The sequence below is a fragment of the Giraffa tippelskirchi genome, chromosome 8 (genome assembly GCF_054371585.1).
Source record: "Giraffa tippelskirchi isolate mGirTip1 chromosome 8, T2T-mGirTip1v1.2.pri, whole genome shotgun sequence".
NCBI lineage: Eukaryota > Metazoa > Chordata > Mammalia > Artiodactyla > Giraffidae > Giraffa > Giraffa tippelskirchi.
The window spans coordinates 126,333,460-126,358,866 of NC_137282.1; the positions used below are offsets into that span (position 1 = coordinate 126,333,460).

The 25,407-nt window shown below is 40.8% G+C and overlaps 1 protein-coding gene and 1 long non-coding RNA gene across 20 annotated transcripts in view; one reads left to right on the top strand and one right to left on the bottom strand.

Moving 5' to 3' along the window:
- The window catches only part of FKBP5 (FKBP prolyl isomerase 5), a 153,715-nt gene that overhangs the window by 102,836 nt on the left and 25,472 nt on the right, over nt 1-25,407 (bottom strand). For 12 of the 19 annotated variants that reach the window (XM_081520170.1, XM_081520176.1, XM_081520172.1 and 9 more), the window contains one exon: nt 6,347-6,451. The gene's annotated coding sequence lies outside the window, so the exon portion shown is untranslated. Of the gene's footprint in view, nt 1-6,346; nt 6,452-12,248; nt 12,359-25,407 lie in introns of those variants that run through there. The other 7 variants (XR_014062097.1, XM_081520163.1, XM_081520178.1 and 4 more) reach the window with 1 other exon arrangement.
- Nucleotides 12,591-25,163, top strand: LOC145517529 (uncharacterized). The gene is made up of 2 exons (XR_014062099.1): nt 12,591-12,818; nt 23,460-25,163. It is a non-coding gene; the product is annotated as an uncharacterized LOC145517529 (long non-coding RNA).

A 25,407-nucleotide genomic window follows, 5' to 3' on the forward strand; every position in this document is an offset into this window, starting at 1 on the left:
AAAAAAATCTAAAATTTAATTTTGAAGTATTTCTCTTCCCTTCTATTAGCATAAACAGAAGTTATCATTTACTATAAAGAGTAATCATCTAAATACAAAACAAGCTGCAGATCATAAGAGAAAAAAATCCTTCTCAGAAAAATGAAGACAGGAAAAAGAAACTAAACCACAGACAACATAACTAAGGGATCTGATACAAAGCACTGAGGACACGGAAAAAATTCTTTGTGTACTATACAATTCAACTTCATGGTGTTTGAAAATGATAAAGAAAAGTTAAGTATTTCAGTAAAACTGAATCTGGTTAGAAGTCTTTTTTTTTTTTTTTTAAGGGATATGGCAGGATGAGCAGAGAGGTCTGGGGCATCTTTATGTAACCCATGACACTTATTCTTTCTTTCATATTGGGGAAGAATACAGAACATGCAAATATTACCAGCTGTGAAATAATTTTATGATAAAATTATGCTTAAAGTAACTAAAAAAGTATTTGCACATCACACAAGTTTTCAAAACACAAGGAGAGCATCTTGCCAAAGTTAAAACAAGACACTGCAAGGGCAGAAAAGTGGTGTGATAGTGATTTGGAGATTAGGAACTGACATTAGTGAGAAAAAATTACATGCTCTGTAAAAAGTGAAGGAAGCATTTATTGAGCAACTAGAGTATCCAGACACTACATAAAGATTGGGGCTTTATAAAATACAGTCTATCACATTACACCCAGGCAGGAAAACGATCCAGAGGAGCACAGTGCTTAAGCAAGTTTCTCAGCTTTACGTGTGGCACATGGTAAAATGTAAGAGATTGAAGAAGATGTAAGCTTAGAGACTGCTGTCTGAGCAGAAGGTCAGGTTTGGGGGCTGTGAGGTGAACGTACAATAGTTCCCAACATTCCATGCTAACCTTCCTGGCCCATCAATCACTCTATAAAAGAACCTGTGTTCCACCATGATAAGAACAAAAAGTCCACTTTTTTTGAGAATGTTATTTATAACACTATTACATTTATAATTTAAAACTTTAAAAATAAAAGAAATCCTTTTCTTTCTAAAGCAGGCTTTGGAGCTTTGGTTTTAAACATTAAGAATTAGTAATGCTAGTCTAAGAAGTGTAATCATCGGCTTCTCATTAAGAATAGAGTGAATTATTATCACATTATTCCTAGTAGTAAAATTATTCTTACCTTGGGGTCTGATAGTTGTTACTAGAAATATTATTAGTGATACTACTCTAATTCCCACCCAGATGGTTAAGGATCATACTAGGATGGCAGTTAAAAAAAAAAAAAACAGCCCTTGTTTAGCTATGAAAGGTATAGGCTGCTAATTATTAGCTGTGGATCTTCACTTAACTTCCTCTGGACCTCACAGTCCTCATCTGTAAAATAAGACTGCTGGACTAGAGAATATTTCCCCACTTTCCTCACCGTTTTGCCCTATCCCTTTCTACTTTGTGACTTTGGTGATTTAGGATCTCTACTGGGATATTTGAGGGCAGAGAGGAAAACAGCAGAAACCCACTAAACTTTGAAGAAAAGGAATAAGCATTACGTAAACAAACAGAATAAGGAGAGAAATAGGGACAGTTAGCCAAAATACATGTTTACAAAAAGAATGGATAAAGAGCCATAATGGTTCAAAGTACAGGATCATGAACTTCATTGTCAAAATTAGTATGAATAGCAGCTTCAGTTACACTGAAATCAGGAAAGACAGTGAGAAACGCAAGAGACACAGACTTAGAAATGTTATTTATAGCACACAAGAATGCTTTACAAATAACCCAAAAAATCTTCCCAAGTTCCCCCAAAATATATGGAGAAGATGTCATACTCCCTGGCTTAATCACTCATAATTCTGCCCCAACACAATCCCCCACTATTTTCCACAGGTTATTCCCTCGAATCCATTTGGCTTCATCATTTCAAACAAACCTACGATACCTCTCCTTTGTTATCATTCAATGTTCTACCTGAAATGCATTCTCCCTTCTCTCAATTTATAACAACAATTTATCATGCTCTAACTATGTGGCTTGTTTCTGGTTTTTTGGGGTTGTGCTGGGTCTTCTAACCATGTTTGAGGCACTGTTCTAAGCACCTGGCATGTATTAACTCATTTAATTCTCTCAACAATCCTAGGAAGGAGGTCAAGCAACTTGCTGAAGATTACACCGTAGCAGAGTCAGGATTCTAACACAGGCAGTCCGACTCCCAGGAGCCTATCCCCTTAACCTGCTAACTAGTCCTACAAAGTTCAGGTGGAGTTCTGTCACCTTCCTGAAATTCTCATCTGCTTAGCAATTACTCCTGCCTCATGAGTTCTTAAGTACCCACTCATTTGTCACTTACCACAGGACTTGGGTTATTACTTATCTTTTGTGTACATGTTCTATCTTATCTAAGGACAGGATCATATTTATTCTGTAACAACATTACTTAGAACCTAACAGAACTTATTATCCAAACACAAAACTGCTTATTAATGAAACTATAATTGTATTTAATATTTACTGAAGACATATGCCAGGTTCTGGGCTAAGTACTTTGTATGTACTGTCTCATTTAAACATCACAACCCTTAGGTAAGTATTAATACTTCATGCACCTCCCAACATTATAGATGAGGAAACTGAGGCTCAGAGAGAAGCTATGTATCTTGTCCCATATCACAAAGCGGTGGTGATAGTCTTACCTAAGGGTCTAAAAGGAAAGGAAAGTGAAGTCGCTCAGTCGTGTCCGACTCTTTGCGACTCCATGGACTGTAGCCGACCGGGCTCCTCCATCCATAGAATTTTCCATGCAAGAGTACTGGAGTGGGTTGCCATTTCCTTCTCCAGAGGATCTTCCCAACCCAGGGATCAAACCCAGGTCTCCCATATTGCAGGCAGATGCTTTACCATCTGCGCCACCAGGGAAGCCTACAGACTCTTAATCTCCACCCAACCACAAAACAACCTGAAGACAGAATCAGTCCTAACAACTCAACTCCACTTTCACTTACTCTGCGGCACTATGCTGAACACCAAGCATTCAGAATTACGAGGCACAGCTGCTCACAGCACACTAAGACCTCAGGACCAAATTCTGATACCACAGGCAGAGCTGCCATCCCCAAAACTTCAGGAAGATTTTAACTTATATTTTAAACCAAAATAATTCTTGGAAACTCTTCCATCCCACTCCTTCTCCCTTCAGGCTCCCCCACTCCCTCTACCCTAGGACTTATCTTTAGTTTCTGTACTACAGAGAAGGATCCCACTAATCCTAACAACTGCAACTTGCCCAAGATCATGTAGCAATACTCCTCATCCAATGTCTATCCCCACCATACTAGCCTTCCTATAAATGGTGTCATTTTCTCCTCCATTTTCCACTGTTAATAACCATTAATTTCTGCATAAGCATCTCAGAATCCCTGTATTCTTCTTACTTCCCACAGAAGAAAATAATCAGATATACTGGATTATCTAAAACAGTATCAAATTTTATTCTCTTATCCCCGAGTCAGTAATGTAAAATTACGTCTTGATTTCCACCAGGAGGAAATTCAAACAATTCCCAGAAGAGCAGAAACAAGAAAGATCTCCAAAGGCAAGCCAAGTTGATAAGCTACAATCCATCTGGAAAGGACTCAGGCCCAAGACCACTGGAGGCTGGCTACTGCTCATGGGAAGTGGAACAGACATCATTTACTTTCCCATTTCTATTTTATATCCTCTCAACTAACCTCAGGTTCCTATCTTTCTGACAAACCTCAATTCTAGGAGCCTGTAAAGAGAAGGGAAAGTAATGAGATAAGAGTGTCAAGTCACTTTCAGCATAATGGCTTTTTGATGAGAACTATCTTGGACAGGAAATCTGCCACAAGAAATAGGAGAAGAGTTTTCAGGTAAACCAACAGATCTCTTATTTTTACCACAGAAGCACAAGACGTCCTGAAAATGTGTTATATACACTCAGTATCTCCCCCACTGCAAAGCACCTGCAGATATTCTGGGCTAGAAGGAACTCATTTGGGCCATTTCTGTGGGCTAAGAAAGTCTGCCGCCTATACCCCTGCCGGCCATCATTCACCAGGTTGAGTGGTTTGGAAATCATCTATGTCACCTTGGCTCAAATATGATTTCCTAGGCCTTAAAAATTATGTGTTTGCTTATAAGATTGAAGCCTTCTCTGAAAGGGAAGAAAATGCCCTATTCTACTTTAGTAGTATATCTTAATTTTGATATATATCAAGTTCATTATAGATTAAAGATAACTTCCTGCTAACATGTTACCCAAATTAGGACAATTAGAGTGCAAATGAAAAGGACAAAAAAGCATAAATTTAGAAACAAAGTGATTTAGTGACTCACTGAGCTTAAGTAAAGGAAGAGTGGAAAAAAAAAAAAAAATGACCAGTAAGAATAACAGTGTCACAAATAGCTAAAGAGGAAAGTCAAGAAAGTGTTTTGACTGGGGGTGGAGGGAGGGGGTGTTGGTGTGCAGTTGCTACAGAGATGGTATTTAAACATATTTAGTTTCAAGACATAGGTGAAAATTTGGGCCTCAGTTTTGGAAGGCCTCAAGAAGATATAGACTTGGAGTCCAAAAAAGCACAGCAATGACCTAGTTTAATAGCAAAACAATAATAACAGCAAAACATTAAAATAATAACATTTAATAACAGCAAAACATTTAAACAACAGCATTCCTCAGACACTGCATTTTGAAGATAATCTAACTTTTCAGATGAAGAGTATTTTATTCTATAGAGTATTTGGAGTAATTTACTATAAAGGAAAAGCTAAAAAATTTATCTTTCTTTTCTAGGCTGTGAAGTGACAGAAAGGAACTAAGAATAAGAATGGTTTCAGAATTACTGATTGTCCAAAACTAAGTCTCTAAGCTAAAACACACTGTTTTTCTGGTTTCTCTACGTACAACAAAATTTTGGGGGGGAAAAAAAAAATCTGGTATACTAATTCTACTGCTTTACAATATTTGTGAGAATATAATAGTTTTAAAAGCACATTAACTGAATTGTTGATAATTCATAAATCTGGAGAATAAGTATATAGATGTTCATTATACTAGTGTCTCCAGTTCTGTGTATATTTGAAACTTTCCTAATAAAAAGTCCAAAAGAAAAGCTACCTATAAGTATTTTTAAAGTTCTATCTGCAGTTAAGGCTTGACAACTCAAAACAAAATTCTTAAAACTTTTCAAATAATGTTTTCTTCATGCTCAACAGATCAGTGAAATTTACTGTCTATAAAAAGGAGAAAAGGCCCAGCCATTTCAGAGGAACATGAGCGTGTTCACTAAATGAAGACAGTCAGTCCTGTTACCCATGTTGGCTGAGTTCGACATTTGTCATTTTTCTCCTCAAAGAACTTAACGTTTGTTAAAGAAAAAATTTACAGAAAATATATATGTACAGTTTTGGTTAGTAAAGGCAACATAAGTGTTTATCTCCAGTCATCAATGATTAATTTGTTGAGCCTGTTGGTTAGTTCTCTTGTTACTTCAAATCATCTTCCACTCTAGCAAATAACCAAATAAACAAATTTCTTATGTAGATGCAAAAAAAAAAAAAGGATGAAAAGTGAATATCCATAAATAATGCCCAATCCTAAATTGTGAAGAACACATATTTAAGCTTACATAAAATAGTAAGTCAAGAAAAAAAAGCTGAATGTCTTAACAACTGACATATTTTAAGATATGACTTAAATAGGTTTAACTCAAATCAAATCACTCTACGGTAGCACTAAAACTAATAGAGAGCATCAAATTCACCACTTAGATTTACCACTCACCTATGATCAAGATTAGTTTATATGGTTTGTAAGCACCACTCTCTCCTCCCTATTATAAATACCACCCAAAAATGACAACCAAATTTGTTTCCCTCTTCTTTGGTGAATTCTAGGACAGTAAAGATCGTACATGTTTGAGAAAAACCTAGCACACTGAAGACGTGCAGCCCTCTTAACAGGAATTATCACTACCTTTAATTCCCAGGACGCGATCACTAGGTAGCAGTCTCATTCCCTAGGTGACTTACACAGCATAACAAAATAAACCAGTTTCCTTGCTGGCAGCTGTGCCTTGAATCATTTTCAGGATTTGTTTCTTCTAACTGAAACATGTTGTCATGAGACTTCAGAGAGAAGCAGCATAGATACATATATGTAGAGACAAAAGACAGATCAGTAATTCTTTCTACATTATTATTAAAGCACTGCTTTCATATTTCAAATTGAAGTATTTCACTTTTTTCAGATAACAAAGTCATTCTCCTCATCTTCAAAAAACTTTTATAGCTTTTTTTCCTTATGAAAGTAAAAGTTACATACCATAAAATGCACGGATCTTAAGTATTCAGCTTGGTAAATTTGAACAAATGTATACACCACCAACTGATGAATCTGGAAGTTCCGTGTACTGGTCTTGAAACTGTTCTGTAAGTTGAAAATACATGAAAATTAAAAATTACCCTGAAAGCGTATACTTGAATTTCATCACTCAAATCCCACACCAAGCTATAGAATATTTCTATCACCCTAAAAAGTTTCCTTTTGGGACTTCCCTGGTGGTCCAGTGGCTAAGACTCCACTCTCCCAATGCAGGGGACCAGGGTTTGATCCCTGGTCAGGGAACTAGATACCACATGCTGCAACAAAGACCCAGCAAAATCAAATTAATTTTTTGAAAACTGAAGAGTTTCTTTACAGAAAATGTTCCCCTTTTTCCCCTTCTAGTTATCCACAGCCTTTACCCAGAAACTGCTTTCCTGATTTCTATCACCATACCTAAGTTTTGCCTGTTCTTGTATTTTTTATAAATGGCATCTAACATGCATAGAACAATCTTATGGACTCTGAGGGAGAAGGTGAGGGGGGGACGTTCTGGGACAATAGCATTGAAACATGTATATTATCATATGTGAAACAGAACACCATTCCAGGTTCGATGCATGAGACAAATGCTCAGGGCTGGGGCAACGGGATGACCCAGAGGGATGCGATGGGGAGGGAGGTGGAAGGGGGGTTCAGGATGGGGAACACATGTAAACCCATGACTGATTCATGTCAATGTATGGCAAAAACTACTACAATATTGTAAAGTAATTAGCCCCCAACTAAAATAAATAAATTTATTAAATAAAAAAAAAAAAGAAAGAAAAAAAAATGGCATCTAACAATACATACTTGTGTTTGGTTTCTCTTAATAATATTTCTGAGATTCTTCTATGTCATTGTATGAGTCATTAGTTTATTATTATTGTGAAGAAAGATTCTATGAACATTTTTAACAGTTTCTGTGTGGACATGTACTTTGTTCCTCTTGATGAAGCAAGATTTCATTTGGAAAAAAAAGAATTCACATAAAATTAGCCTGTCAAGTCATATAGATGATTTGTATGTATACATATAGTAAACACATACAGTTACATATATAATGTAAATACATATAATATAGATATTTATCTACCTGTGTGTATGTATTTGTGTGTGTATATATGTGTATGTACACAAATGGACTCTGAGAGGTCTACCTAGGAATAACCCCAAAGATATTTTAAATGAACTTATAAAGTTCACAATGAAAATAAATTTAGATGACATTTCAATTCTTAATAAGTATATTATATTTTAACCTAAGTATAATTCAAAAGAGAAACAAATTTCTCTCCATGTAAGTTACTCTATTTCGCATCAATGAAATACCATCTTCTCATAACAAATCCCCTTGCCAAACTAGAATTTCAGAACATTAAATATGACCATCCATCATGAAGTAATTTTTTTATGCTAAGGGGTAAAATACAAAATATGTTAAGATTACAAGATTTTATTTTATTGTCTTGTTTTTTTAAAAAGTTAAACATGGAACTAATTCCATTGGTTAATATTCAATATGAATAAAGACCATTTCATCCTTATTCAGAAAAAGACCTCCATTCCAAAAATCAACTCACTGCAGCACTGTGACAGAGACATTCTGACCTTCAAATTCCACGTGCAATTTTCAGCAGCTAGAAGGATCTTTAATTTCCAGAGACAGGAACATTGAGAAACATACACACTAATCTGATTTTTGATGAGATCAATTTGAAATTCCAAACCCTGTTTTTGATAATCAAATAATCATTTTCAGGGGACTAGGAATGGTTCTTCATTTAACATCACACATAAACTGCCAAACTGAACATTACAAATGGTTCCAAAAATTTACCATCGCCTGCTTTAGCAAAGGTTTGCAAACTACAAAAGGGAAAAAAAACCCTCTTCTAGTCTTTGATCTTTCTCCATCTTTTATTTCTCCTTCCAAAAAATGAGCAACTTCAAGACCATACAACTCAAATGGACTGTAGTTTTAATCTTAAAAAACATTCTTAGCATTTGGATGTTCCCTAACTTTCACAGATGTGGAACTGTTTACTTAAAAAACCATTATTTCACTCTGAAAATACATAATTTTTATTTTTCTAGTAACTGTACCTTTTTCTAAGAAGGAAAAAAACAACCTTGATTAAGTGTTACAAAAATGACAGCAGTTTCAAAGAGCTACAATTCCCAACTTTCAATATCTTTTTGCCTGCCTGTTTTAGAGAGCTAAAATTTTATTCCTATTTTTTAAAATGTTTCTCTTCCAGACCAAGAGTAGAAAATAGGTTAAATCAAATGTGTAGACCCCATACTCCCTCTGGTGGTCCTTCACTCTTATTAACTAGCTGTTTTCCAAAAGACTCAGTAAAATAAGTGTAAAACCAACTTGCCCCATTTAAGGATTACAGCCTTACATGTCTGAGCTTCAGTTGAATGCAGGTCAAGTCTCATCATGACAAAAATGAGGTACAAATAATTTGAGTGCTTGAATTTTAGTGTTTCAAATACGACTGAAATATCCTTAGGAACTTGTTAGTTACGTCCACAAGGTCCTGCTATAAATTACTTTAACCTGTCTGTCTCATTTGGCAGAAGTATCTTTTACACAATAAATAAGCATCTTTTTGCAAAAAAAAAAAAAAAACAACACACTTAAGTGGCTACTGTTTTTAAATCAATAGTCACATGATTTACCTACCAACTTCCACCTAGTCTCGAATGAGTGTAAATTTTTAATTTTCCTTAAACTTTTAATTTTCCTGACATAATGTCAGAAGTTAAAAATGCACTGTAAAAAAAATTCAGAATGTAAAATAATGAAAAACAAAATCTAATTACTAATCAGCTAGATTAGAAAGTTCAAATAGTTTCAGAATTATAAAAAGTATAAAATATTTAACTGTTCAGCATAAAATAAGTACAGAATTCAGTGTGCCAAAATATGTACAATATAGATCCTTTGTTAAGAATTGTGAAAAATTATATTAAAGGCCTACAAAAAATATTCTTAATAACAGATACAGCACGCATTTTACTGTTAAATAAAGAAGTATTACTATCTAACAGTATCATGTGATTTAGCCTTAGACGTAGCTTGTTTCACGTGTCCCTGTTTTTCAGTAGCTCTGTTCAATCAAAAATATTTGCCCACTCCCAAATTCAAAAGGAGCCACACCTGAGGATAAGTGACTTAAAAATACTCCCAACATTTATTACGTAGATGTAAGAATTAAACTTATACTTAATTTTGAAACTATAATGTGGTTGACCATTTTACGATACGGTCTACCACAAGTTAAAAGTGGACAAAAGTCAGTAATTAAAACATGTAAAAATTGAATTTGAAAACAGTAGTTTAATTAAAAGGCACTTTTACAGTTAAAGTTCCCAAAACACGCTTTTATAAATGAAACTATGAAATATAGCTTTAATTTATGGTATGTGGTACATTTAAGTATCACCACAAGATAAAAACTATAAAACTTCTAATTATACACAGTAGTTAGACTAATATACTCCTATACACTTTAAACAACAATTATATAGATCACCCATAACCCTAGTCTCATAAGATTCCTCAGAACTACTTATACAGAATAAAACCCACTCTGCACAAGTCACTGCTCAATCTACTTTCGCTAAGCATCGACAAGCTAACTCAGCTTTCAACAGTAATAATTTCTTCTACAGCTATAGAAAGAGGATGTTCTTCCTTCTCTAGACTGATTGTTCTCAGCTAAGAAGACTTTAGGAAACAAAACAACTGAAATATGCTCTTTTTCCAAAGCAAGAATAAACAGAAAATTGAAGACTTCACTAGTTGCCTAATCCAATATTTTAAAATGTTCATGTTTGAAAGACAAAGAACTTATAGCAGATAAGCCTGTTGTTTTAGAGAAATAAAAAAAAAATTTATAAAAACCATCTTTGATTAAAAAAAAAAAAATCCCGAACAATCACAACTAGCCTATTGGTTAGAGTACACCTTTCAAAGGTGTTACTAATTAACCATGTGACTAAAATTACCATTCAATGAAACACTAATAAAGTAACACAATCAAATCAAAACTGTAACTGTCCTTAAGAAGTTACTTACATTTCTTATTCAAATCATATCCAGCACAGACATTTAAAAAAAGATACACAAGAAGAAAAATCTGAGTTACCTAAATCAACTGTTCCTCAGAAATGAATGTTATCAATAACTTTCATAATATATTTTAAAATAACTATATATTATTTTTAAACTTTTTTTTCTCTAGATGCCCTAAATTGGTCAGGGCCATAACCGTAGATTTTAAGTGAGGTCAGCTGGGAGAGAGAGAAACAGAAAATAAGTGAGAGTATAACATAAAAACTTCCCACAAGAATAAGAAGTTTTTCAACTCTACCCTCCAATTTTAAAATAAAAACTCTTCTGCGGGGCAGGGGTGGGGGGGTCATGGTTGAAGGAGAATTCCCATAGACTATTGAAAATACTGAACCAAAAGTATGCCTTAACTTTTCCCTTGTCTACAATCTAACAAAACGAGAACACAATGAAAATAAACACTCCTGTGTGCTCTCAGAGAGGCAAAGAAAGCTCTCATTCAAAGCTAAGCCTTATTCCACTCTTGTAAAGTAAATCCAAAACCACGAGCTCAAACTGCTTCATGCAGAATTTACTGAATGGCGGCCAAACGTTGTACACTCTGTCCTGAACCACAGCGAAGGATATCTCGAGCTCTGCGTTCTCCATTTACAACTTGTACCTTACTATGCATGCTTTCACCACCACTGCAGAAACCGATTTTTAAACTAAGATGTTCCTCCCGGCCAAGTCAATGGAAAGAAGGCAATCTACACGCTGGCGACACTCCCTACCTTCCCCATCCAGCCCGCACCCCAATCAATACCGGTTTTTGACTCCTATACTGCGGTCAGCACACCTTTAAAAAAAAAAAAAAAAATCACTACGGGAGAAGGCGTTACAAAGCCCCTGGAGTGAACTGAACTACCGAACCCTGAAACAACTTTTCAGTGGCTCTCACCTGGCACTTGGGATAATCACCTGTTGGAACGGCGCTGCCCCGGTCCCCTCTACCGGCAGTCGAGGGCGGGGAGGCCGCGTTCCCAGTCACTGGTCTCCCTCCCGGGGCGGCAGGTGAAAGGCAGTGAACGCGCAGACCCATACCCCCCACCGCCCCGGGAGCGCAGACCGAAAGCCGGGGACCGCGGCTGCGGCGGGACGCTCCGTTATCCCTCCCTCGGCGGGCCCGCCAGGTGAGCGAGGCTCCATCGCGCCCGCGGTGCGTCCCGGCGCACGGCCCACCGCGGGCCCACTTCTCCCGCCGCCGGGCCCGGGAGAGCGAAGTTTCTCTCCAGCTCGCGGCGGCGGCGGCGGCTCACGGGCCGCCTGGCTCTCGGGCGCCGGACCGCGGGCGAGTCGGGAGCCGCCGAGACGGGAGCCAGAGCCGGGACCTGTTACCCCGGGCGGGAAACCAAAAAAAAAAAAAAAAAGCCGAGTGAGCCGAGTGAGGACCAGCGGGGCGCGACCGGCCTCGCCTCCCGGAGTAAGAGCGCGGCGGGGGCGGGGAGCCGCTCCCGCGGCCGCCCGGCTCCGCGCCTCCCGGAGGGGAAGGGAGCCCCGGCCCCGCTCGCCCGGCGGGACGCTGAGGGATTCCCGCCTGGGAGCCTGGGAGCCTGGGCGCCTCCAGCGCGCCCGCTCCGAGGCGTCCCGGCCCCGCCGGCTCCGCAGCGCGGTTCCCGGGCTGGGGCGCCGCGTGAGGAGGCGGCGCGGCGGCGTCAGGACCGCGAAGGAGGGAACGCGGCTTCCCGGGCCCCGCGGCCACCCGGCCTCATCCCCCCGTGGCCATGGCGCCAGTACCTGTCGCCGTGGCGGCTCGCCCGCTCCGTCGCTCTGCCTCAGCCGCGCGCCGCCGGCCCCTCAGCCCGCCCAGCAGGCCGCCAGCGCGCCGGACGCCGCCGCCGGAGACTGGCAGCGCCCGCGAAGCGGCCCGAGTCTCCCTGGGCAGCGCCCGGCGCAGTCCCGCCCCCGCGGGCCGCAGGACCCGCCTCCCATAGGGCCCCGGGGCTGTCAGTCCGCCCCCAAAAGCCGCGCGGGCTGTCGCTCCTCCCGTCCCGATTGGCGGCCGAACGCCGTCCATGCAAATAAGGCCCCGCCCCCGGCCATTTGCACCTCCGCCTCTGTGTAACCTCCGCCTCCCCCACGCCAGCCCACGTGTCTGGCCCTTGCCCTTTAGTGGGGGCTGCAGGGAAGAGAGGGAGGAAAATGACCGACGCCCCCTCACGCCATCCCTCACCTCCGGGGAAACTAATGCCCAAGTAAGCTAGTGGACTTCACACTGGGACCTCTCTCTGACAGTTCTGCCCTCCTGTCCTGCCACCCACCCTGATCTGGGCATGGAGAGAGGCAGGCCAGGCTCGTTTGCGTCAGGTAAGCAAGCCAGGTTAGCCCCGGGAAACAATACCAGGGGAACTGGTATTGTCCATTTGGAACTGGGGGGAAAAATCCCATCTGGAGATCCATAGCACATAGCACTTGCCTCTGGACACTCAGGCACTGTTAAGACTAGGCTTTCCCACGGCTTTCTGCCTTTCAAACATGAGATCCCAGGGGACTGAGACAGCAGAGGATGTCTGTGTTCTCTGCCACCTGCCAATGGGTGCGCCTGCTGAGCAGCTGGACTTCAGGAGGGGGCTCAGGCCCCTGGAGTGAAATGGCCACACCAAGATTCAGATGAGAGGGACTGAGCTAGCAGCTCCTGGGCCTTAGGGAGTGGCTTGCTCAATCTCCTCATTTTTGAGGAAACAGAAGCCTGAAGTCCCACAGCTATGGAGCTTAATAATTACCTGTGGAAACCTAACTTCTCCTAACTCCACATCTGGTCTCAACACTATATCACCTGGGAACATTTAGGTGTTTATGTAGAGCTTCTTCTACAAATAACCATCCCTGCCTTAAAGAGGTGCCGTCTGCAGAAATAACCCTTAGAGCTGACACTGAAACCTCCTCAAGGGCAAATGCCCTGCTTCAGTACCTAGAAGCTTCCCTTTTTACCAGATGCCAAGGAGTGTCACTAAAATGGTTTATTTGTGCCGTAATTCGGCATACTAACACCAATTGTTTAAGCATCTACTGTGATTTTAATGGGGCTTCTCAGGCAGCGCGCTAGTGGTAAAGAACCTGCCTGCCAAGGCCCGAGCTTCAAGAGACACGGGTTCAGTCCCTGGTTTGGCAAGATCCCCTGGAGGAGGGCATGGCAACCCATTCCAGTATTCTTACCTGGAGAATCCCCATGGACAGAGGAGCCTGGCAGGCCACAGTCCATAGGGTCACAAAGAGTCAGACACAACTGAAGCGACTTAGCATACACCCATATGCTTTTTAACAGCCTGGAATTAAGCACTGTGCTACGTGCAAGGTATACTGAGGTGACAGGACATTGTCTCAGACCTAAGAGACAGTGCCATCCACTTTGCATGTCCGTGGGCCTCATGATTCAGAGATTGTGACAAGATACCTGCATAGGGAGTGGCTATGCATAGACCAATGGAGGACTCCCAGGAGGGGGGCAATCAGCTCTTCCTGGGGGAGGGAGTCAGGGAAGGCCTCACTGAAGAGGTGACACTAGATCTGAGTCCTAAAAGAATATTAAGAGATGGTGTTTGCCAGATTGAGGGATGTGGAAGAGGAAGAAAAGAAACTGAGGGGTGGGGAGGGGACGGTGGGAAGAGAGGGGGGATAGCGTGAACAAGAAGAATGCAGACCTGGAAGAGCCTAGTAACTGAGGGAACAGCAGGAACAGTGTGGTCAAATCTGCTGTGCCGTGTGGCCATGTCACATGGCCTGGGACCAGGCGGAGGAAGAAAGACGCGGGAGGCTGCCAGGCTGTGTTGTAACACACCGCAGCAAACAACAACAGGCCCTGTAGATACAGCTGCAGGCTTTTTTTTTTTTTTTTCTAGGCCAGAGCCTGTGGGGGAACAGTCAGTTCCAATGGCAGCCGGGCTGGCCCCACCCTCTCTCAGAAAACCACTCCGGTCACTGCACTTGCCCTCCTCAGCACTTGGAAACACGTGTGCTTTGCAATTTCCCTGAGCTTTGCTGCCCTTCAGAATTCGAAGATAACGTGGGCCCCAGCTGCAGACACCCGGGTGTGGAGTGAGCAACCCTCTCCTCAGGCACAGAGTGGTTTGCAAAACCTGTCACCACAGCAGGCCTCACCGGCCTGTGACCCATGTTCCGATTAATGCTTTGCTGTCGCTGTCTTGAAATTCTTAATGAGTTTCTAACAAGGGGCCCACACTTTTATTTTGCAGTTGGACAGATTGTCAGCCCCATCTGTCCCTGTCAATGCCCCTGGCTGTGTGTGCTACAGCTCAAGCCGTATCTTACTTAAAGCACTTGGCACAGGAAACTCCCTGGTGGTCCAGTGGTTAGAACTCCACAATTTCACTGCTCAGGGTGTGGGTTCATTCCCTGATCAGAGAACTAAGATCCCAGAACTAAGATCCCAGGAGCTTCACAGTGCAGCCAAAATAAGAAAAAACATTTAGCATTCACTTGGTTTGTTCACATACATTGTATCGCTCATTCTTACGATGATAACGTGGAGATGGCTTGTGTTACTGGTCCTGTGGGTTGAGAAAACTGAAGTATGACAACTTTCTCCAGGTGGCATAGCTAGGAGGTGGCAGGGTTTGTACTTGAACTCAGCCCTCCTGGGCACTATTTCATTCGCTACAGTGCCACCTCCACGTTGGTTTTGGAATCCTCTCAGAGGCAGATTTGTAAATGAAGGGTTTTGAGTCACAATATCATGGGATGAGTATCTGTCATTTCATGGATATCACCTTTTATATAGTTTTTCACCAATTTTGAAAAACTCTCAGCCATATATGTTCAAATACTGTTACTGTACCTTTTCCTCTTTCCTTCTGGGCTCCCAGTTGAAATATATATTAGGCCTTCTCACTACATCCCTTTCTTCTGTATTTTCTATCTTTTGTCCTTAAATGCTTTATTCTAAAAATTTTCTTCTCTTTCAGTTCACTAATTCTCTCTTCAGCTTTTTAAAAAATTCTCCTCCATTGAGCTCTCGAATTTGGTTATTCTATTTCTTCTTTTTTTTTTTTTTAGTTCTAGAATTCCTATTTGGTTCTTTTTCAGATCCGCTATGTCACTTTCGCTTAGTGCCCTACTTAATTTTCAAGTTTGGCTTTTCTCTCCTTAAACATAGTAAATAGAGTAGCTTCAGGGTCTGTGTCCATGGTGAGCAGCAGGGCACAATCTGGAGTCCTCCTAGGTCCACTTTCATTGTCAGTTTTTTCAACTGGTTCTTCTTCATGCTTTTTTATCTCCTCATGTATCTGGTTATGTTTTGGACATTGTGTTTAAAAAATCATTTGAGGCAGCAATGATATCTTCCTCCAGAAAGGATTTCTAGGGACTTCTTGGTGGTTCAGTGGCTGTGACTCTGAGCTCCTAGTGCAAGGGACTGCAATTCGATCCCCAATCAGGAAACTAGAGCCCACGTGTCCCAACTAAATGATTCTCCATGCCACAACTAAAGATCCTGCATGCATACCTCAACTAAGATGCAGTGCACCTAAATAAATAAAATGATTTCTAAAAGAAAGAAGGAGAAAGAAAGGATTTCTATTTGTTTCCCCATCCTGGGGAAACACTAGCAAGTTAGGATCCTCAACCCAATTTTGGCTTCCCAGGCTGTGCTAGTAGTAAAGAACCCGTCTGCCAATGCAGGAGATGTAAGAGACACGGGTTCGATCCCTAGCTCAGGAAGATTCCCTTCAGGAATGGCATGGCTACACACTCCAGAATTCTTTCCCGGAGAATCCCACAGACAGAGGAGCCTGGCAGGCTATGATCCATAGGGTAGCAAAGAGTCAGACACGACTGACGCAACTTAGCATGCATGCCACCTAATTTCAGGGCTTTTGATTTTGAGCCTCTCTGATAACTTGAAGAGTCTGTGGGAGGGTTTGTTCATTGATGGGTCTCCTTAGTCAGTGCTACAATTCTCTGAGATCCCAGTCAAAAATAGGGAGGATTTTTTTTTTTTAGTTATATACTGTTTCATAGCAAACTGTCCTCAAATTTAGCACTTTGAAACAGATGTCAGCAGATTTTTTTTTCTTAAAGGTCCAGATGGTAAATATTTTAGGCTTGCAGGCCGTAAGGTCTCTGTCATAACTACCCAACTCTGTCATTATAGTACGAAACACCCATAGACAGCACATAAATGAATGGCTTGACTATATAATAATAAAACTTTATCTGTAAAGATAGGCAGCCATCCTCAACCTGATAGAATATCTGCAAAAAACCTCACAACTTGGTAATATTGTACCTAATACTAAAAAACTGGATAACAAGTCCAGAAAAGAAGACAAGGAACAAAACAAGATGTCCACTCTTGCCACTTCTATTTACTATTGCTTTGGAGGTCCTAGCCAGAGCAGTTAGTCAAGAAATAGAAATTAAAAGGCACGCATGGTGTGGCCGCTATGAAAAACAGTATGGAGGTTCCTCAAAAAAAAAAAATGAGGTACCATATGATCCAGCAGTTGTACTCCTGCGTATATAGCTTGAGAAAATGAAAACACTAATTCTAAAAGATACACGCACCCCAATGATCATAGCAGCATTATTTACAATATCCAACTTATGGAAGCAACCTGTGTCCATCAACAGGTGAGTGGATAAAGAAAATCTGACACACACACACATATATATATATATAATGGAATATTCCCTTGTGGCTCAGCTGGTAAAGAAGCTGCCCATAATGCAGGAGACCTGGGTTTGATCCCTGGGTTGGCAAGATCCCCTGGAGAAGGGAAAGGCTACCCACTCCAGTATTCTAGCCTGGAGAATTCCATGGACTCTATAGTCCATGGGGTTGCAAAGATTTGGACATGACTGAGCGACTTTCACTTCTACTTCTACTTAGGATATCACTCAACCATAAAAAAGAAGGAAATTCTGCCATTTGTAACAATGTGGATGGACCTAGAATTTATCATGCTTAGTGGAGTAAGTCAGATGGAGAAAGACAAATTCTCTATGTTATCATTTATATGTAGAATCTAAAAAAAAAACAAACCACACAAATGTATATCACAAAACAGAAACAAGACTTACAGATATAGAGCACAAACTAGTGGTTACCCTTGAGGAGAGGGAAGGGGAAGTAGCAAAATAGGGGTATGGGATTAAGATGCAAACTGCTGCTGCTGCTGCTAACTCACTTCAGTCGTGTCCGACTCTGTGCAACCCCACAGACGGCAGCCCACCAGGCTCCACCGTCCCTGGGATTCTCCAGGCAAGAACACTGGAGTGGGTGGCCATTTCCTTCTCCAATGCATGAAAGGGAAAAGTGAAAGTGAAGTCGCTCAGTCATGTCCGACTCTTAGCGACCCCATGGACTGCAGCCTACCAGGCTCCTCCATCCATGGGAGTTTCCAGGCAAGAGTACTGGAGTGGGGTGCCACTGCCTTCTCCAAAGATGCAAACTATTATGTATAAAATACAGAAGTGGGGCTTCCGTGGTGGCTCAGTGGTAAAGAATCCTCCTGCCAATGCAGGTAACAGGGGTTCGATCCTTGGTCCAGAAAGATCCCACATGCCACCAGTCAACTAAGCCCATGTGCCACAGCCACTGAAGCCCACATACCCTAGAGCCCATGCTCTGCACCAGGAGAAATCACCTCAATGAGAAGCCCACATACCACAGCTAGAGAGTAGCCCCGCTTGCCACAACTAAAGAAAAAGCCCATGCAACAATGAAGACCCAGCACAGCCAAAAATAAATAAAATTATTTTTTAAAAATATATAAGCAACAAAGATATATCATACGGCACAGGGAAATATAGCCATTATTTTGTAAAACTTCAAATGGAATATAATCTATGAAAATATTGAATCACTACATTGTATGACTGGGATTCCTAGATGGCTGAGTGGTAAAGAATCCACCAGCCCATGCAGGAGGAGGTGCAGGAGACTTGGGTTTGATCCCTGGGTTGGGAAGATCCCCTGGAGAAGGAAATGGCCACCCCCTCCAATATTCTTGCCTGGGAAATCCCACGGACAGAGGAACCTGGTGGGCTACGGTCCGTGGGGCCGCAAAGAGTTGGACATGACTGAGCACACACACACACATGTTGTATGCCTAAAACTAATATAATACTGTAAATCAACTATACTTGAATAAAAAAGACATTCACACACATACAAAGGAAAGGAAATAGAAAGGAAAAAGTAAAACTATCACTATTCACAGATGACCTGATCTTGTGTATAGAATATCCTAAGGAATCCACCAAAAACCTGTTGGAACTAATAAATAAATTCAACAAGGTTGCAGGATACAAGATCAATAATAAATAGCAATTGTGAGACTTCCCTGGTGGTTCAGAGACTAAGCCTCTGTGCTCCCGGTGCAAGGACTCAGGTTCAATGCCCAGTCAGGGAACTAGAGCTCACCTGCCGCCACTAAAGACCCCACATGCCATAGTTAAGACCCAGCACGGTCAAATAAATAAATTTAAAATAAAATAATAAAATATATAGGATACATTTTAAAATAGCAATTGTATTTCTATCCACTTTCAATGAACAATCCAAAATAAAATTAAGAAAAATTTCATTTATAATGGCATCAAAAAGAATAAAATACTTAGGAATGAATTTAACAAAAACAGTGCCAAACTTATACACTGAAAACTATAAAACATTGTAAGAAATTAAGGACCTAAATTACTGGGAAAACATCCTATGCATCAAAAAACTTAACATTGTTAAGATGACAATACTCCTAAAATTGATCTACAAATTTAGTATAATTCCGTCAGACTCCCAACTGACTTCTTTACAGAAATCAGCAAGCTGATTCTAAAATTCTAATGAAATTGCAAGGGACTTAGAATACCCAAAACAATCTTTAAAAAGACAGTCTAAGTAGGAAAACTTGCATTTCCTGATTTTAAAACTTACTGTAAGACAACACTAATCAACTCTTGGTAACAGCACATGGGTATACATATTCTTGACAATGAAATATATTAGGTCAATGAAAGAATTGAGAGTCCAGAAGTAAATCCATACATCTGTGGCCAGCTGATTTTCCACAAGGCGACTAGTGTTGATAAGTACAGGGAGAAATCGAAATCCTTGTGTTTTGCTAGTGGGAATGTGAAATAGTTTGGCATTTCCTAAAACGTTAAACAAAGAATTACCATATGACCCAGCAATTCTGCTCCTAAGTATATACCCCTAAAGAATTGAAAACAAAGATTCAGACGATACTTGTACACCAACATAAGTATCAACATAAATTCATAATAGCCAAAAAGTGAAAACAACCCAAATGTCTATCAACCGATAAACAAAATGTGGTATATCCATACAGTGAATCATTATTTGACCATAAATGCCAAATGCTACAACATGGTTCTTAAAATTCAGCATTCAGAAAACTAAGATCATGACATCTGAATCTTTTATTTGTTTATTTTTTATGGCTGCACTGGGTCTCCATTGCTGCATATACGCTTTCTCTAGTTGCAGCAAGTGGGGGCTACTCTTTGTTCCGTTGCACAGGCTTCTCCTTGCTGTGGCTTCTTTTGTTGCAGAGCATGGGCTCTAGGGCTTGCAGGCTTCGGGAATTGTGGCACACAAGCTCAGTAGTTGCAGCTGGTGGACTCAGTAGTTGCGGCACACACGCTAAGTTGATCTGCAGCATTTGGAATCATCCCGGACCAGGGGTTGAACCCACGTTCCCTGCCTTGGCGGGTGGATTCTTAACATGGATGAATATCAAAAACATTATACTAGGTAAAAGCACCCAGTCATGAAAGACTGCATGTTGTTTGATTCCATTTATATGAAATGTTCATAAGAGAGGAGACAGAAGACAGGAAGTAGATTAGAGATTGCTTAGAACTGGGAGTGTAGGGGGAGGAAGAATAGGAGGATAATAGGTAAATGGCACAGGGTTTCTTTTTGAGGTGATGAAAATGTTCTAAAGTTAACTGTGGTGATGGTGACACATATCTGTGAGAACATTTAAACCACTGAGTTGCATAACTGGGCTTCTAAACATGGCGGTTGGCTTCCTCCAAAGGGCAAATGTGGAAGCTGCTAGGCCTTCTTAAGGTTTAGGCCTGGAACTGACAGTGTCATTCTACCATGTTCTGATCGTTGAATCAGGTCATGGGCTAGCCCAGATTCAAGGGAAGGAAACTTATAATAATGTCATTTCGGAGATACATGGTGCCCTGGGGCCCACTGAAGTAATAATCTATCACAACCTGCCCTCTGTCCCCTAATGATATACTTCCTCCCATGTGCAAAATACACGTCTTAAGACCTCTCTTCCCTGGTGGTTCAATGGCTAAGTTCCATGCTCCCAATGCAGAGGGCCTGGGTTCAATCCCTATCCAGGGAACTAGATCCCACATGCTACAACGAAGGATCCTAGATGCCACAATGAAGACTGAATATTCCGTGTGCCACATCTAAGACCCAGAGCAGCCAAATAAAAATAAATATTAAAAAAGACCCCTCCCCATCTCACCCCATTACAGTACCAAGATTGAGCTTGAAGTCCGTAATTGCATCATCTAATTCAGGTCCGTGTATGATTGAGGTTTCTCAAGGAATTCTCTGAATCTGACAACTTTGAATTAGAGACAAATTATCTGCTCCCCTCAGGTAATGGTTAGGCAGAAGAAGGAAAATTCCAATAGATACTCCTGTTCAGAAAGGAGAAAATGGCAGACACACAGTAGCCACAAAGAAAGAAAGTGAAGTCGTTCAGTCGTGTCCGACTCTTTGCGGCCCCATAGACTGTAGCCTACCAGGCTCTTCCATCCGTGGAATTTTCCAGGCAAGAGTACTGGAGTGGGTTGTCATTTCCTTCTCCAGGGTATCTTCCCAATCCAGGGATCGAACACGGGTCTCCCACATTGCAAGCAGTCGCTTTACCTTCTGAGCTACCAGAGAAACCTTATAGTAGCCACAGGTCCATGACAATTCTGAAGTCTAGTTGGGCACCTGTAACCCATTCCTTGGTTAGGTCCCAATTCTTTAGGGTAGTAGGACTTCTTACGTGGCAGCTGGCATCCCCCAGAGCCAAAATATGGAAGCCGTCTTCTTAAGGCTTGAACCAGGCCCAGCGCAACATCACTGGCACTACATTCTATCAGGGAAGGTGTATCACAGGGCTAGCCCAGAGTCAGGAGAATACCCATAGTTATGGTTCATTGGGGGTCACTGAAGTAATAGCCTACCACAGGAGTGGTCTGTAAGAATCTCCAACCTTGGGAGGCCCTGAATTACAATTCTATAACCCTAGTCTTAAGAAACTTTCAAAAGCACAGCTCAGCCTCTCTGATGACTCAGACTGGCAAATGCCCTTGGATAAAAGCAGCCCCAAATGCTGGACTCACTTCTCGGTTAGGGTTGCCAGATTTAATAAACAAAAACACAGGACATCAAGTTTATTTTAATTTCAAATAAACAGCAAATAATTTTCTAGTATCACTATGTCCCAAATATTGCATGGGCATACTTAAGCTAAAAAAATATTTTGTTGTTTATCTGAAATTAAGTAGGAGTCCTGTATTTTATCTAGCAACTCTAATCTCTCTGGATTCTTTTCGTGTATCTTGGTCCAGTAATCCCTCACTACTTTGCTAGGTTTTTGATGCTTTTAAGATTCAAAAATATTTGTCTAATGTATATAGCTGTCTTTGATAAGAGGAATGGTCCGAATTCTAAATGGCGTTTCTTGATTTGGGGAAATCCTTCTATAACAAATTTCACCTCTCAACCTGGAAATCAGAACTCAAATTCCCAACCTCTCTTACAGTTGCATCATAGCTCTACCAATCACACACCTCAGGGAGAATTTGGAAATTTCTATTTGGAAATGTAGGACAAGAGGTTTGGTGACTGGCTCCCATTTTTCATTCGACAGGTGGCTATAAAAAAATTCCAGTTTTGAAAATGAGGCAAATCTATGTATACTCTAGCAGAGATTGTTAGTCACCCCCAAAATCCATTCTCCTTTTCTCCTCTGCTTTTTTTTTTTGACCATGCTTTGCGGCCTGTAGGATCTTAGAGGGATTGGACCTTCACCTGCAGCAGTGAAAGTGCAGAATCCTAACCACCAGGGGATTCCCTCATCTGCCTTTTGAACTAGTATACATATCTACCTAGAACAAAGAATATATTTCACAGCCTCCTTTGTAACTAGATGTGTCCCTGTGTTCTGACTAATGGGAGCGGACCAGAAATGTCTTAGGAAATGTCCTTAATGGGAGAAAGGATGTCTCTCTCTTTTTCCCCCTCTTTCTGCTGGCTAGATGCAGATGGAGGCATCTGCATGCCTCCATGCAGATGGCTGGAGCTCAGACAGCCATATTGGACCATGAGGTAGAAGTCCCATGTTGAGTATGGCATAGCATAAGACAGATGGAATCTGGGTCCTTGATAATTGCGTAGTCCTAGTATTGCCTGGCTACTTTCCTCTGGATTTCATTAGTGGAAGAGAAACCAATGTCTAAGTTTTCAGGACACTGATATTTTGAATTTTCCATCACTTGTAGCTGAACCTAATCTTAACCAATACACATACTGATATAGAATGATTTCTACGATAAATTGTTAAATGAAAAACTAAGGTGCAAAGCAGTGTACACAGAATGGTACTATTTTTTGGAAGAAATTCAGATAGCTATAACTATGTTTGTATATGAGTAGCTTTTTCCAGAGGATATACTATTTGAATTTTTTCCATGTTGAAATATTATTTAATTAAGTTAATATTAACTTTTAAAAAATCAAGATTTTAAACCTAGTTAATTTACATTTTAAAACCACAATATTTGGTGAAACTAAGGTTGATATTTCTCCTCTTTCTATTTTTCTGTATTTTTAGATTTCTAAGCATATTTACATGCAAAATCAATTTTCCCCAGGTAATAAAAGTAATTTATGCTTTAAATATTTTTTCTTTGTTGATATGCATACCTTTTAATTCCCAGGATCTCAAATATCAATACATCAAACATCCATTTTGGACTGCAAATCTGTTCAACAATACACATTGAACATTTACTCTATTAAGCTCTAGATGTTGGAGAAGACTCTTGAGAGTCCCTTGGACTGCAAGGAGGTCCAACCAGTCCATCCTAAAGGAGATCAGTCCTGGGTGTTCATTGGAGGGACTGATGCTGAAGCTGAAACTCCAATACTTTGGCCACCTGATGCAAAGAGCTGACTCATTGGAAAAGACCCTGATGCTGGGAAAGATTGAAGGCAGGAGGAGAAGGGGACGACAGAGGATGAGATGGTTGGATGGCATAACCGACTCAACAGGCATAAGTTTGAGTAAACTCCGGGAGTTGGTGATGGACAGGGAGGCCTGGCATGCTGCAGTTCATGGGGTCACAAAGAGTCGGACACAACTGAGCGACTGAACTGAACTGAATTGAAACAAAACACACAAAATGCCTTTGGTCCTGGAACTGATGTTCTTAATGGGCGGACAACTAACAAGTAGACAAACAAATAAGATTCTTTCAGATAGGACTCATTGCTACAAAGGAAAAAAAAAACAGTAATATGATCAAAAATGTTGAGAACAGCAATAGAGAGAGAGGATGGTGAGGAAAGGCCTCTGAGGAGGTGACACTTGTGCTGAGAACTGAATCATGAAAAGGAACTAGTTATGGAAATTTTGAGAGGATGAGAATTCCAGGAAAGAAGCCCAGAACATGGGAGAAACAGAAAGATGGTCAGGGAGACTGGGGAAAAATGTGGGGGCGGGGGCAGTGGTTCCAGAAGAGGTTAGAGAGGTGGGCATATGTGTGCTTCAGTGAGAGACCACTGCACATCTAACCAGTACTGCTAAAATGAAAAAGACCAACAATACCAAGAGTTGGCAAGGCTGTGGAAAAATTGGAACTCTTGTCCTTTCCTGGTGGGAACATACAGCCACTTGGGGATACAGTTTGGTAAGTTCTTTTAACATTAAACATACAGTTACCCTGTAACTCAGCAATTCTGCTCCCAGGAGAAACAAAAATGTTTGTTCACAGAAAGAGTTGTACAAGAGTGTTCATAGCAACTTTCTCATAATAGCCTCAAACTACGATCAGGGACTTTCCTGGTGGTCCAGTGGTTAAGACTCTGTGTCCCCAAAGCAGGGGACTTGGGTTCGATCCCTGGTCAGAGAACTAGATCCCACATGAGGCAACTAAGAGTTCACAGAACCCACATGCCTTCTCTGAGACCTGGCACAACCAAATAAATATTTGAAAAAGGATAACCTCCAACTACAGGAGAAGGGATAGCAAATAGTGGTACAGTCATATGATGGAATAATATACAGCAATCAAAGGGTAAAAACTACTAATACATGCAAAAACAGGAACAAATCTCAAAATCATTACGGTGCGCAAAAGAAGCCAGTTGCAAAAGAGTGTGATTACATGTACTTGAAATTCTAGGAAATACCAACCTAATGCAAAGTGACAGAAAGCAGATTAGGGGCTGCTAGGCCAGGTGGTGATTGACTGCGAAAAGGAACAAAGAAATTTTTTAAGAAAATAATCTATGTTGTGATAGAGGTTACCCAGGCAAACACATTTGTCAAAACTCATCAAACTGTACAATGGGTGTGTTGTATTGTTATGTAAATTTTTGCCTCAGTAAAGTTGATGGCAAACACACACCATGTGTGTGCTTATTTACTTGTCTGGTACATTAACTGCTTCCCACTGTATTTTCTAGGAAGTAGCTTGCAAATAATCATTTCTAACCTCCTTACTTCTACTCCTAACTCCAAAGAGAATTAAACCTGTCACCCAGATTTTCCAACTGTTGAGTCTGACTCATTCATCTCAACCCTCCATACAGAAATATTATCTGCATTTTACAGAGAACAGGGGTCCCTTGTTTTTTTAAAATATTGATTTATTCATTTATTTT